Genomic DNA, 14,844 nt, shown 5'->3' with positions numbered 1-14,844 from the left:
TCTATTGTTTTGCCTTTTCCCGAATGTCATGTAGTTGGAATCATATAGTATGTAGAGCTTTCAAATTGGCTTCTTTCCCTTAGAAGTATGCATCAAAGTTTCCTCCACGCCTATTCATAGCTTGAAAGCTCATATCTTTTTAGCGCTGAATAATATTCTATTGTCTGCCAGTGCCACAGCTTATGCGTTCACTTACTGAAGAAAATCCTTGTTGCTTCCAAGGTTTGGCAGCATGAATAAAGCTGCTATAAACACTGGTGTGCAGGCTTTTGTGTTTTCAGTTCATTTGGATAAATATGAAGGAACACAACTGCTGAATCATATGACAAGAATACATTCAGTTTCTTAAGACACCACCAAACTGCCTTCCAAAGTAGCTGTAGCAGTTTGCAATGGTATGGAGAGTTCTGTTGCTCCACATCCTGGCCAACATTGGGTGTTGCCAGTGTTCTGGGTCATTCTAATTGGGTGGATCGCCTGAGGCCAGGAGTTCGAGACCAGCCTGGCCAACACGGCCGAACCCCATCTGTACTAAAAATACAAAAATTAGCCTGGCGTGGTGGTGTGTGACTGTAATCCCAGCTACTCTGGAGGCTGAGGCAAGAGAATCACTTGAACCCAGGGGGCAGAGATTGCAGTGAGCTGAGATCACGACACTTCACTCCAGCCTGGCATAAGAGCGAAACTCCATCTCAAAAAAAAAAAAGGATTAAAAAATTAAAAATGTTTGAAACAATAACATGCTTATCAAGTGTAAAGATCTTCCAACTAAAGAGTTAACTGTCTCTCAAGAGTTACACTATTCTCTCAGTAAACCAGACTCAACACCTTGCAGTCATCACTGATGTATCTTGTGTGCTATTTTGGTTAAATATTTTTTAAGTGGTTACTCTGTGCATGGCACTGAGGATACAGAGGGAATAAACACACTCTTGTCGGTGAAGGAGTAAGCCTAGTGGGTGGGAGAGATGGATCAACAAAAATATCTGGCACTCATTTGACTCAAACGCTTATGGGGAGATGTTGATCAAAGGATATAGAATTTCAGTTATAAGATGAGTAAATTTGGCTGGGTGCAGTGACGCACACCTGTTATCCCAGCACTTTGGGAGGCTGAGGTGGGAGGATTACTTGAGGCACAGAATTCAGATCAGCCTGAGCAATGTAGCAAGACCCTGTCTCTACAGAAAGTTTTAAAATTAGCTGGGTATGGTGGCTAGTGCCTGTGGTCCTAGCTACTCAGGAGGCTGAGGCAGGAGGATCACTTGAGTCCAGCAGTTAGAGGTTACAGTGAGTGGCGATCACACCACTGCACTCTAGACCGGATAACAGAGTGACACCCTGTCTCAAAAAAAAAAAATGAACAAGTTCTGGAGATATAATGTACAACATGGGTGGCAATGGATGTGTACAGCATGGGCGGCTCTATCCCAATGCAGGATTTACTTTCAAACACTGAGGGTTCTGCCACTTTTTTTTTTTTTTTGAGGTGTAATCTCACTCTGTTGCCCAGGCTAGAGTACAGTGGCACGATCTCAGCTCACTGCAACCTCCGCCTCCTGGGTTCAAGCGATTCTCCTGACTCCGCCTCCTGAGTAGCTGGGATTACAGGCACACACCACCACGCCTGGCTAATTTTTGTATTTTTAGTAGAGATGGGGTTTCACCATGTTGGTCAGACTGGTCTCGAACTCCTGACCTTGTGATCTGCCAGCATCGGGCTCCCAAAATGCTGAGATTACAGGCGTGAGCCAATGTGCCCGGCCGGTTCTGCCACTTTTACAAAGATATACACCTTGTCATAATCTATAAAGGAATTTACAAATGTACATACAATGGAAAATGTAATAATAGTACATCTATGGAATTACTTGAGGTAGTAGGAGATAGATATTATTCAAAGGATAGTATTACTCAAACTTGACTTCAAAAAGAAACCTAAAGACGTAATTTAATGGGGAATAACTAATTAGTGTAGGCTTTATTTTGAGGATGATGAAAATGTTCTAAAACATAGTGGTGTTCATTGCACAACCCTGTGAATATAATAAAAACATTGAATTGTAAAAAAAAAAAAAAAAGATATAATTTAATATGCCTAGAATCTGTTTATACCCAACAAATTCCAGAGAAGGGAAAAGCACTCGGTAGACTGAGCCAAGGTGTTTCTGTAATGAGGCTTACTCATGTTTGTTACCAAGAAACTCATGATTTTGAAAATATCAAAATGTCATAATTTGTTTATAAAGCATTGCTTTTGGAAAAAAAAAATGGATTGCATCATGCAACCAGTTATAAAGTTTTCTACCTGGTAAAATGTCTTCCTGTTTTCTCCTCCCACTCTGCCTCATCTAAGGGAGTGGAGCAACAGAGGTGTTTTCAGCAAATCATCACCTAATTAGGGCAAATTACATGACCTCCATTTCTTTTTCCTTTCTTTTTTTTTTGAAATGGAGTTTCACTCTGTCGCCCAGGCTGGAGTGCATTGGTATGATCTTGGCTCACTACAACCTCCGCCCCTGGGCTCAAGCGATTCCTCTGCCTCAGCCTTCTGAGTAGCTGGGATTACAGGCATGTGTCAACACACCGGCTTTCTGTATTTTTAGTAGAGACAAGGTTTTGACATGTTGGCCAGGCTGGTCTCAAACTCCTGACCTCAAATGATCTGCCCTCCTTGGCCTCCCAAATTGCTGGGATTACAGGTGTGAGCCACCGCAGCCAGCCAACTCCTTTTTTTTTTTTTTTTTGAGACGGAGTTTCGCTCTGTTGCCCAGGCTGCAGTGCAGTGGTGCAATCTCAGCTCACCACAACCTCCGCCTCCTGGGTTCAAGTGATTCTCCTGCCTCAGCCTCCCTAGTAGCTGGGACTACAGGCACGCGCCGCCATGCCTGACTAATTTTTGTATTTTTAGTAGAGACCGGGTTTCACTATGTTGGCCAGGCTGGTCTCCAACTCCTGACCTCAAATGATCTGCCCGCCTTGGCCTTCCAAAGTGTTGGGATTACAGGTGTGAGCCACCACGCCCGGCCAGGGCTTCAGTTTCTTTTAGGGAGTCCAAATGCCCCCATTCTCCATCCCTCTCTAGCTTCTTCCTCTTGCATTGGATCATGTCTTCATGTACCTGGGTTTTCTTTGAGTGGGTATGTTTTCCTTTCCTCGAGATACTGCATCTCTCCAGACTATAATCTCCCCCGAAGTTGGTTTTCTCTCATTTCTGTAAAACTTCCTTAGTTCTTTGTACAGTGGAGCGATGAAATAGGCATTTACTAAACTAAAGTATCATTGGGTTTGATTCTTCTAGGGGGATAGGAATGGGGTTGTTCCTCTGCTTCTCTCCTTGATTCTGTGGGTTTCCTAAAACCACATTCCCAAACACAGCACAGCTGAAATAACAACAGCACCAGCTTGCCTTTTTACAGTACCATATACTTTTCAAAGTGTTTTCACGTCTCTTATCTCATTTATTTCTCCCCAAAGTCCTAGGAGGTAAGCAGAGCAGATATGGTTCGTCTTCTTTGATAGATGGTAAAACAGAGGAAGAGAGAGGTTAAGTGACTTGTCCAGTCTCTCACCACTACAGTACATCTGCCAGAATTATCTTCCTCAAAATAAATATAAACATGTCATTCCCCTGCATAAAATCATCAACAGGATTCTGGCTGTCTACAGGGTAAAGTGCAAACTCCTTAGCAGGACATGTGAGTCCCTCCGCATCCTGGCCCCTGATCCTCGCCAGTTTCATCTTCCATGACTTCATGCAGCCCTTCACACTCCCCCAGCCTCACAGAGCTCCCACCAGCACCCCCGCATCATCAACTCTCAAGACTGCATGCTTTTGGACACGTGGCTTCTTCCTCTGTCTGGAACACCCTTTTGGGTTTAAACTTCCCACTACCACCTTCAGAACAAAGAAATTCCTGCTGAGTCCCCTACAGGTAGCAAATGAAACCTCCTTTACATTCTCCATTCAGACGTCCCCTCTGCTGGGTAAGTTGGCCCTTAATTGCAACTCCTACTTTGTTGCTTCCCCAGCCCTGTTCTAGTTTTCTCTCCCACAGAAATTACTATCTTCTCACATACTATAGGATTTGCTTGTTTTGTAAGTTTTCTTGTCTGTGTGCCTCCGCTAGAATGGAAACCCCACAAATAATGCAGGGCTCTTTGCTGGTCTTGCCCACTGGTGTATCAAAAGCATCTGGAATAGTATCTGACACATAAGATGTGTACAGTACCTTCCAAAAACAGTCATTAAGGAACTGCAGCTCTGACACTGATGCTACACTGGTGGAACACAGTCCCTTTGGCCTAAGAGAGAGAGAAGTGAATGAAATCATTGCAATACACAGGGTAACGGCAGGATAGAGGCATGATGGGAACCCAGCTAAGGAGCAGCCCAGGAAACGGGCTGGGGGCAGGGTGTGGATGAAAGCAGCAGACAGGAAACACTTAGGCTTCATCCAGGGGGCCATATGTGAAGAGAGGCTTGACAACCATATATAAGTCAACCAACTTCAGAAAGAGATGGAGACAGGCCGGGCACGGTGGCTCACGCCTGTAATCCCAGCACCTTGGGAGGCTGAGGAGGGCGGATCACAAGGTCAGGAGATCAAAACCACTCTGGCTAACATGGTGAAACCCTGTCTCTACTAAAAATACAAAAAATTAGCCAGGCATGGTGGCGGGTGCCTGTAGTCGCAGTTACTCGGGAGGCCGAGGCAGGAGAATGGCATGAACCCGGGGGGCGGAGCTTGCAGTGGGCGGAGATCGCGCCACTGCACTCCAGCCTGGTGACAAAGCAAGACTCCATCTCAAAAAAAAAAAAAAAAAAAAGAGAGAGATGGGGAGAATCTTTGCATTTGAGGAATTACAAGTAATTTTTAATAGCATCATTAGGTTGTATATGGGAGTAGGAGATAAAACCAAAGAAGTGACATGTTTTTATCATTAAGGAAAAGGGAAACAAAACTCCTAAGCAAGAAGGACTGTGTGTTTGCCTCAGATTCAAGTGTAATTGCGTTGTTTCTACCTCCAAAACAACTGTGCTTTACAACACACTTTCTCTGTAATGAAAAACTGCCAGATATTGGGAGGCCGAGGTGGGTGGATCACCTGAGGTCAGGAGTTCAAGACCAGCCTGGCCAACATGGTGAAACCCCGTCTCTACTAAAAATACAAAAATTAGCCGGGCATGGTGGTGGGCACCTGTAATCCCACCTACTCCGGGGGCTGAGGCAGGAGATTCACTTGAATTCGGGAGGTGGAGGTTGCAGTGAGCCAAGATTGCTCCACTGCACTCCAGCCTGGGTGACAGAGCAAGACTCCATCTCAAAAAAAAAAAAAAAAAAGAAAGAAAGAAAGAAAAACTGCCAGATAAGATTAATTCTGATGTTAATAGTTTGGAGAGGAAAACCGTCTGGATAGGGGCATTTCATCTTGATCTCCAGAGACTTTAGAAGAAAATCCTAGAGCGCATATCTTGAAATATTAATCCGGCTTGTTCATGGAGCTTCTGGATCAGCAGAAATTTGATATATTTTGCCTTATTAAGGCCCCTTCTTTTGCCTTTTTTAGTTTGAAAAGAACTTTCATAGCTAGAGATATACTGAGTTAGAGATGAACTGTGGTATTTGGCTTGATTTCAAGAAGGTAATATTTTTATTCTTTGATTGGCCCAATATTTTTAAGCCATCTCATGAATATCAAGCACTGTGCTAGGCCCCTTGCTATAAGGGTGAATAACACAGGGGCACTGCTGTTAAGGGCTCATAGACTGGCAGGGAGAGGCATGCTGTAGAGATCAATTCAGAGGGCAGATAAAACAGGGAGTGCTTCATTCCCCTGGGGAGAGGGAGAGAGGGAAGTGGGCATACAAGGTGTTCTAGAGGAGCATGCTTAATCTGAGTCTTGAAAGTTATTGTGCTTACATCAGTGGACATTGGACAGTGAATGTCACGGTAAAGAGGGAAGTGCAAGCAAAGGCTTGAGGATCTGAACAGGCTGCCGCGTTCGGGGAAGTACAAACAGTTTAACGTGTATGTGTGTGTTTGTGTGTGTGTAGGCACTGAGGCACGTGAGTGCTGTATACACTATGGTAAGGAGTTGGGATTGTATTCAATAGGCCAGTGTTTCTCAAATTGAAATCCAGGAAATACCTGCATCAGGCTCTTTTAGAGCTGCCTCCTTAACAGTGCCACCATGCCCAGCTAATTAAAAAAAAAAATTCTGTAGAGACAGAGTTTCACTACGTTGTCCAGGCTGGTCTCAAATTCCTAGGCCCAAGCGATCTGCCCGCCTTGGCCTCTCAAAGTGCTGGGATTATAGGCATGAGCCACCATGCCCAGCCAGGGATTTTTTTTTTTTTTTTTGAGACGGAGTCTCACTCTGTTCTGTTCCCCAGGCTGGAGTGCAGTGGCACAATCTTGGCTCACTGCAACCTCTGCCTCCCAGGTTCAAGTGATTCTCCTGCCTCTCAGCCTCCCGAGTAGCTGGGATTACAGGTGGCTGCCACCACGCCAGGCTAATTTTTGTATTTTTAGTACAGACGGGTTTCACCATGTTGGCTAGGCTGGTCTCGAACTCCTGACCTCAAGGGATCCACCCGCCTCGGCCTCCCAAAGTGCTGGGATTACAGGCGTGAGCCACCATGCCTGGCCCTCTATACTTAAACTTTTTTTTTTTGAGGCAGAATCTCACTCTGTCACCAGTCTGGAGTGCAGTGGTGCAACCTTGGCTCACTGCAACCTCTGACTCCCTGGTTCAAGTGATTCTCCTACCTCAGCCTCCCAAGTAGCTGGGATTATAGGCGCCCGCCACCACGCCCAGCTAATTTTTGTATTTTTAGTAGAGAAGGAGTTTCACCATGTTGGCCAGGATGGTCTCTATTTCCTCACCTTATGATCCGCCTGCCTTGGCCTCCCAAAGTGCTGGGATTACAGGCGTGAGCCACTGCACCTGGCCTATACTTAAATTTAATAACAACACAGGAACAATCACAAGAAAATTCTCCCATCTAACATAATGCAAGCATGCCTCATACAAATAAAACACGCTCACTCTCTGTCTAAAAGGGAGACAATCTTAAAAAAAAAAAAAAAAACTCATCCAAGTATTACATCTGGCTCATAATCTTAGTGAACGATGTGCAGATCCAGATGTGTTTCCTCAGGGCATAGTGAACTTAACACTAAAAGATAAGGTAACTGTCTCCAATACACTGACTGGATAAGAGGAAGGAGCAGGAAGGAGTCACAGCTCCAAGTGAGAACAAAACACTGGGAAACGCATGGCAGTCACAGCAAATCTCAAACCATGGCTTCTGGCAGAGAGAATGAGGAATCCTTGCCTTGGTGGTGATAAGATCTTGGTTAGTATATTAGGCTGTTCTTGCATTGCTATAAAGAAATACCTGAGATGGGGTATTTCTAAAGAACACAGGTTGAACTGGTTCACAGCTCTGCAGGCTGTACAGGCATGGCACTAACATGTGCTCTGCTTCTGGTGAGGGCCTCAGGAAGCCTTCAATCATGGTGGAAGCTGAAGTGGGAGCAGGCATGTCACATGGTGAGAGCAAGAACAAGAGAGAAGGAGAAGGGGCAAGTCTCACGCTTTTACACAACCAGATCTCGTGTAAACTAATGGAGCAAGAACTCAGTGATCACCAAGGGGATGGTGCTAAACCATTCACGAGGGATCCACCCCATGATTCAATCGGCTCCCACCAGGCCCCATCTCCAACACTGGGGATTACATTTCAACACGAGATTTGTAGCAGACAAAGATCCAAACCCTATCAGTTAGCATGTCTGGTAGCCCGTGGTTCTGCCCTCTGAAGGAATCCTGGGAGTTCGTTATTATCCATGACCTCATCTGATAAGAGCTTTGGAAAGGATGCCTTTCCCAGGGGTGTCACGGAGCCTTCACAGCCTACTTCTAATTAGTGTGAGTTTAGGGGCCTGGTGTGGCCTTAGGTGTTGAAAAACCAAAGGCTGTTGCCCAACAAATCTGGAGTTTCTTTGCTAATATGCTGCAGGGAGACAATTTTCCATGGGTCTCTTTTATCTCTACGTATCTTGAAATCAGAATCACTATTTTTTGTTTCGGACTATGTTTTCAAGGATGTTTGTACAGCAGACAGCCTAGGATGATGGAAATGTTTTCATACCGAGCAAAGGGCAGGCAAACTTACTGGTCATCATAAAACATTTGGGTTCCCTAAGCTTGTGGCTCCTTATCTGTAATGCAGCCTACAGTGTGTGTGGACACATGTCTGGGCACACCCACATAGCCCCTGTGGGACTTGGGGATTAGGGAAACTGATGCAGTGTACTGTTGTGCTTTGTTGCTTACTCCGCTGTAATAAAGCCCTTTGTCTCTGATCCATGGATCTTTTGTCTTCTACCAACATCCATTAAAAATCAGCCTTGGCTGGGCACGATGGCTCACGCCTGTAATCCCAGCACTTGGGGAGGCCAAGGCGGTGGATCACCTGATGTCAGGAGTTCCAGACCAGCGAGGCCAACACGGTGAAACTCCATCTCTACTAAAAATACAAAAATTACCGGGGCATGGTGGCACACACCTGTAGTCCCAGCTACTCAGGAGGCTGAGGCAGGAGACCGCTTGAACCCAGGAGGAGGAGGTTGCAGTGAGTCAAAATCCTGCCACTGCACTCCAGCCTGGGCAACAGAGTGAGACTCTGTCTCAAAAAAAAAAATGTACAAAGCTTCCTGTAAGCTTCACGCAGCACTAGCCATAGCCAAAGATCTTTCCTAGAGTCTTTAAGTCTTTTCTTCTACCTACCAGACAATGTGTTCTGCATTCCTCTTGCCCTTAGATTAACAGTTTTTGGGGCAATTTGAAACCATAGGCCCTGGTGGGAAAAGATGTTTAATCTAATTGTTATTAGTAGGTTCAGATGTATTCTGGCTGAGAACTCCTACAGGGAGATTCTTTAGAAAGGCCTGAAGCCCTGTTTTTATCCGCTTGCTGCAGCTAGCCTTGCCAATTTCAGGCAGGGGCCATAAACTGGCATTTCAACCTGCAGGGCTCTAGAGCAAGGAGTTCTCAGTCAGTTGAGATTGGAGGCTCTAGGCAGAGTGGCTCTCACCCTAGCGTATTACTAACCATCTCTGCTTACAAAGTAGCTTTTTACCCCTATCCTTTGGGACTTTGCTGAAAGTGGCAAGAAGTAACCAGGATCTGTCAACATAAATTATATCTACTTTTTCCCCTAACAGCAACATAAAACATCATGGTTTATGTTCCAAGAAACAAAAGGAGACAGGTTTCCATGAAGAATGTTTTGATATCACGTAACAAGGCTCTTTCTAGCCTGTGAAATCCTTGTGCTCATTGTCAAAGCCTGACTTCTTTCACTAAGCCAATGCCAAATTTTATGTTCTATTACTCAAAGCACTCCACTTCTGGTGCCAAATCTGTTGTCCATAACAAAACAAAATTGACATATAGTGACTTAGGCAAATAAGGTGTACTTTCCTTGCAAAACGAGAAATCTAGAGGTAAATTCCGCAAGGCTGAAAAGGTGGTTCTGTAATGAACAGACCCAGGTTCCTTGTAGCTTTCTAGGTGATCCTTTAGCATGCGGAATGCAGCCTCCTCAGCATGTTACCACCAGGCTGCAAAATGGCTGCCCCACCTCCAGCTCCACATCTACATCCAAGGTAGGAAGAAGGGGAAAGGCAAAAGGGTAAAGCGTCCTCCAAGTATACCTCCATTTAAAAGCTTAGCCAGGCGTGGTGGCTCACGCCTTGTAATCCCAGCACTTTGGGAGGCCGAGGCGGGGAGATCACCTGAGGTCAGGAGTCTGAGACCAGCCTGGCCAATATGATGAAACCCCTTCTCTACTAAAAATACAAAAATTAGCCGGGAGTGGTGGCGGGGCCTGTAATCCCAGCTACTGTAAGGCTGAGGCAGGAGAATCACTTGAACCTGGGAAGTGGAGACTGCAGTGAGCTGAGATTGCACCACTGCACTCTAGCCTGGGTGATAGGAGTGAGACCCTGTCTCTACGACAACAAAAAAAGAGAAAAACTTTTATATAATAGCCATTCTTGCTATTGTCTTTAGCACTGTGATTTTCATTTGCCTTTCCCTGATGGCTAATGAATGCTCTTTTTTTTTTTTAAACCTGAATGATGAGTACTTGTGTATGTTCACTGTGATAACTCACCAAAGGGTACGCTTATTATAATTTGTGCATCTGAATATAAGTTATACTTCAATACAAAAGTTTATTTTAAAAGTCTATGTTTTACATAAAGAAGTCTTACATTCTATTTTTAACGTGAAATCACCAAAAAGGAAAAAGACAAGAACAGCAGCTGTTAAATGAGACAGACCTGAACAGGAATTGCTGACCAATGCTCTGCATTTCTTAGTAGCAGAGGTGCCTAACTCCTCTGAGCCTCTATTGCTTCATCTTCACACACACACACATCCACACACACACACCAAAACAACAAAACAACATTAGCTGGGCACGGTGGCTCACACCTGTAATCCCAGCACTTTGGGAGGCTGAGGCTGGTAGATCACTTGAAGTCAGAGGTTCAAGACCAGCCTGGCCACCATGGTGAAACTCTGTCTCTATTAAAAATACGAAAATTAGCTGGGCATGGTGGTGCATGCCTACAATCCCAGCTACTTGGGAGGCTGAGGCAGGAGTATCGCTTGAACCGGGAGGTAGAGGTTGCAGTGAGCTGAGATTGCGCCACTGCACTCCAGCCTAGGCGACAGAGACTTCGTCTCAACAACAACAAACTCTCACAGAGTTGTGGTTAGTATGGCACCTACAGGAGCTCAAAATAATGAAGATTTTTTCCCAAAAACATAAAAATTATTAACTCATAAAATTACTCTTGCATTTGCATTGTTTGCAGTTGCTAAACCTTTTCCCTAGCGCATTAAGTTTTCTACTCTGGTATAGACAAGCCTTGCTGAAATCATTTTAAAAGCGTGAATGATGAATATGTCTTCCTCGGATTCAACAAATTTATGAATGTTTCAATAAATGCCTATATCACGTGAAGTGAGGAGGTTAACCTTATGAATTTTAATACAAAGACTAATGTGAAGAAGAATGCTTTCTAATAGTCAAAGTGTTCGAAATTTAAGGTGCTGCATGAGTTCTACTGCTGGATCTACTGCTCAGGTGCAATATATTTCAGTAAGTCACCAATCAACTGACTTAAATATCCTTTGTTTCACCTATAAAGTCAGCGCAATCATATGTTGCATCGCTAGTATACAATTTAATTATTAGCTATAAATCTCTGAGATCCTAAGATGGTAGCTTTGTAAATTCAATGTTACATTGCAACAGCACTAAGAGAAATTCCAAGATTCCCACCATCAATATGCATTATACAAATTTGTTAACTTGCACTAACATAAACCTTTTATTTACAAAATTATGACTTTAGACTTCAAACTTTTTTCTCTGTGTCAATCAAGATTAGTTTCATCTGTATATAAGAAAAAAACAATATAATAGTGCATTAAACAAGATGGAGGTTTATTTTCCTCTTAGGTAAAATAAATTCATGGGTAGGCCGTCATGGGCTGGCATCACACTTTCCTAATGTCATCAGGGATATAGGCTCCTTCCGTCTTTCCTCTCCACCACATGGCTTCCACCAAGGCCACGTCTTGGTTTTAATTTGGTTGCTGTAGCACCCACCATCAAGTCCATGTTTTAGGCAGAAAAAAAAAAAAAGCGGAGGGTGGGGGTGGGGGGCAAGGGCAAAAGAGTCAGTTCCAAGAAAGAGCTTTCCCAGAAGCTGCTCTCAAAATTTCCATCCACATCTCACCAGCTACACCTAGCTATAAGAAGGCTGATCAATTTCACATCATAGAAGGGTGCATTGTGGCACCTACAACTACACCTTAGTTCTGCTGCTAAGGAATAAGAGGGTGGATGTCAGGCTGACAGTCTTTGCCACGCTTAAAAAAAATCTTTTCCATGTGTTCCTAGAATGTTGTGATCACTCATTTTGATTCAAAATAAAATTTTTTCATTCAAAATTAAAATTTAAAGTAATTTTCAGAGGTTTGTCGCAAATCAATCTAGTGAGTTAACATTTAGAGTATCATTCACTAATACAACAAATACTTATTGCACCTTCTATCAGGCACGTTGATAAAAAAGGGATGGGATGCAATAATGAACACATCCCCACTTTTTCAGAGCTCATAGTTCATTAACTCAGTAAAAGTATGATGTGCTAATATACTATAAATGACACCTATTTAGAAAGAATTACCCTCTATACATAGTCTTAGTATTTAGGTCATCAACTACGCATACTATTTTTTTTTTCGAGACAATCTTGCTCTTGTCATCCATGCTGGAGTGCAGTGGCACGATCTCAGCTCACTGCAACCTCCCCCACCCAGGTTCAAGAGATTCTCCTGCCTCAGCCTCCCAAGTAGCTGGGATTACAGGTACCCATCATCAAGCGCGGCTAATTTTTGTATTCTTAGTAGAGATGGGGTTGCCCCATGTTGGCCAGGCTGGTCTTGATCAAAGTCCTGACCTCAGGTGATCTGCCTGCCTCAGCCTCCCAAAGTGCTGAGATTACAGGCATGAGCCACCGCGCCTGGCCACATATACTATTTTAGCATAAAAATATACTTTCATTTATCAGATGAATAATTGCATCATTCTGAGATGCTGATACAGACTTGAAAACAAATTTTAGATATTACTGTCATGCAAAGCGTTCTTGTAAAAAAAATATAGCTTTGTTCCAATAATACAATTTCAAGCGAATATATTAATATGGCTCTTGCAAATAGAATACTTAAAAACATAGTTAAATCCACATTTTCCAGAATTTTTAATCAGGAAGGAGATAACAAAGGGAACATAGACAAACAATAAAGAAAAACTGTACATATTTGGTTGTATTTTTCAGCTAAAAATTAAACTAACAGAATACTGCCTTGCAGATGATGGGACTTTGTTCAACATCCTGGTGATTCCTTTTCCTTTTTTTTTTTTTTTTTGATGGAGTCTCACTCTGTCGCCCAGGCTGGAGTGCAGTGGCATAATCTCGGCTCACTACAACCTCCACCTCCTGAGTTAAAGTGATTCTCCTGCCTCAGCCTACCAGGTCCCGGCTAATTTTTGTATTTTCAGCAGAGACAGGGTTTCACCATGTTGGCCAGACTGGCCTGGAACTCCTGGCCTCAAGTGATCCACCTGCCTTGGACTCCCAAAGTGCTGGGATTACAGGCATGAGCCACCGCACCAGCCAAGGTTTTAAAGAATTAAAGTTAGTTTTATTCAGAGGTCTTACTGAGGATTGCAATCCAGGAGAGTCTTCCAGAGAGTTTCAGTGTTTCCGCACACGGTTTGTGTACGTCAGTGGTGGCTGTGCCTGTGCTCAGAAGTTACATTAAATGTGCTCAGAAGTTACATTAGAGCGAAATCACACCATGGTTTGGGTGCCAGGGTCCATCTGGTTATAGATTATGGAGACATAATCATTATTGCTGTCAGACATGGGTGTGCATTATACCCATGCACATGAAGAGGCAGAGGCTAGGATCATTGAACTTATCTTTTCTAAAACTGCAGTGATTCAGGCAAGACAATGGGGACCTGTGCTCTATCCTGTTTATCTTTAGGTTATTCTTCCAGAGGGTTGCCCTCAGTCACTGAGTCAGGGGCTTTACGAAATTCTCTGGCAAACAGAATGAGCAAACATACCTTCTTAGGTTTGCTACTTTGTCTCACAAGATTCATCCTGACCTAGGTGAGGACAGGCATTTCCTAATCAAATGTTGCATTTCCCACTCAAATGTTGCATTTCCCAAGACTACTGGGGCCTGCCACACCCCCATCCTGTGTTTGTGTGTGTGTGTGTATGTGTGTGTGTGTATTTTGAATGAATGAAAGTTTAAAGTTTTAAATAACTGTCCATATCCTCTCACCACCCCTCTCAAGAATTTCCCTGGGTGTTCTTTTACTTCACAAAGGATCACAGAATGAAAAAAAAAAAAAAAAAAACAATAGTAAAAAAGAGACAAGTCTTTTAAATATTTCATGAAATGGTATTGTATTGTTGAGTTTGTATTCCTTGAACTTTGCAATAATAAGGGGAGGGGAGGAGCCCAGGGATTATTCCTTCAGAATCAACTGGTATTTCCGGACTATCCGCTCTGGGCTGGGCACTGAGGTGGGTGCAGAAATGCAGGGTGACTCAGGTTCCCTGCCTTCAGTTTCACTTTCCACATTGTTAAGGCTATTCCATGCAAGAATGTATCCTTTCAAATTTAGTCTAGCCAGATGTTTTGTGTCCTCTATCCCCTCAACCTTGTTTTTTTCCTTTGCTTGCCATTTATTTTATATTGAAGTACAATTGCGGTATCAATAAACTGCACGTTTTTAAACTGCACAATTTGAAAAATTTTATATATGTATACAATCATGACACAATCACAATCAAAATAATGAACACATCCATAACCCCCAAAAGCTTCCTCAAGCCCCTCTGTATCCATCTTTCCCTCCGCCTTATCCAATCCCTGCCCCCAGGCAACAGCAATCTATAATGCTGTCATTATAGTTTCTATTTTCTAGAGTTTTATATAAATGGAATCATACAGTATGATGATTAACTGAGCAAAATTATTTTGAATTATTTTGGGATTGTCAAATAAGAAAAAAATCAAGCTTTTATTTTAAGAGATGGAGTCTCACTCACTTTGTCACCCGGGCTGAAGAGACTGAAAAAAAAAAAAGATTCATCTGTGTTTTTGCATGTATCAATAATTCATCCTTTTTTGTTGCACAGCAGTATTCCATTAAGCAGATGTATA

Source organism: Pongo abelii, chromosome 9, assembly GCF_028885655.2.
Source record: "Pongo abelii isolate AG06213 chromosome 9, NHGRI_mPonAbe1-v2.0_pri, whole genome shotgun sequence".
In the NCBI taxonomy this organism is placed as follows: Eukaryota; Metazoa; Chordata; class Mammalia; order Primates; family Hominidae; genus Pongo; species Pongo abelii.
This window is presented reverse-complemented; position numbering follows the sequence as displayed.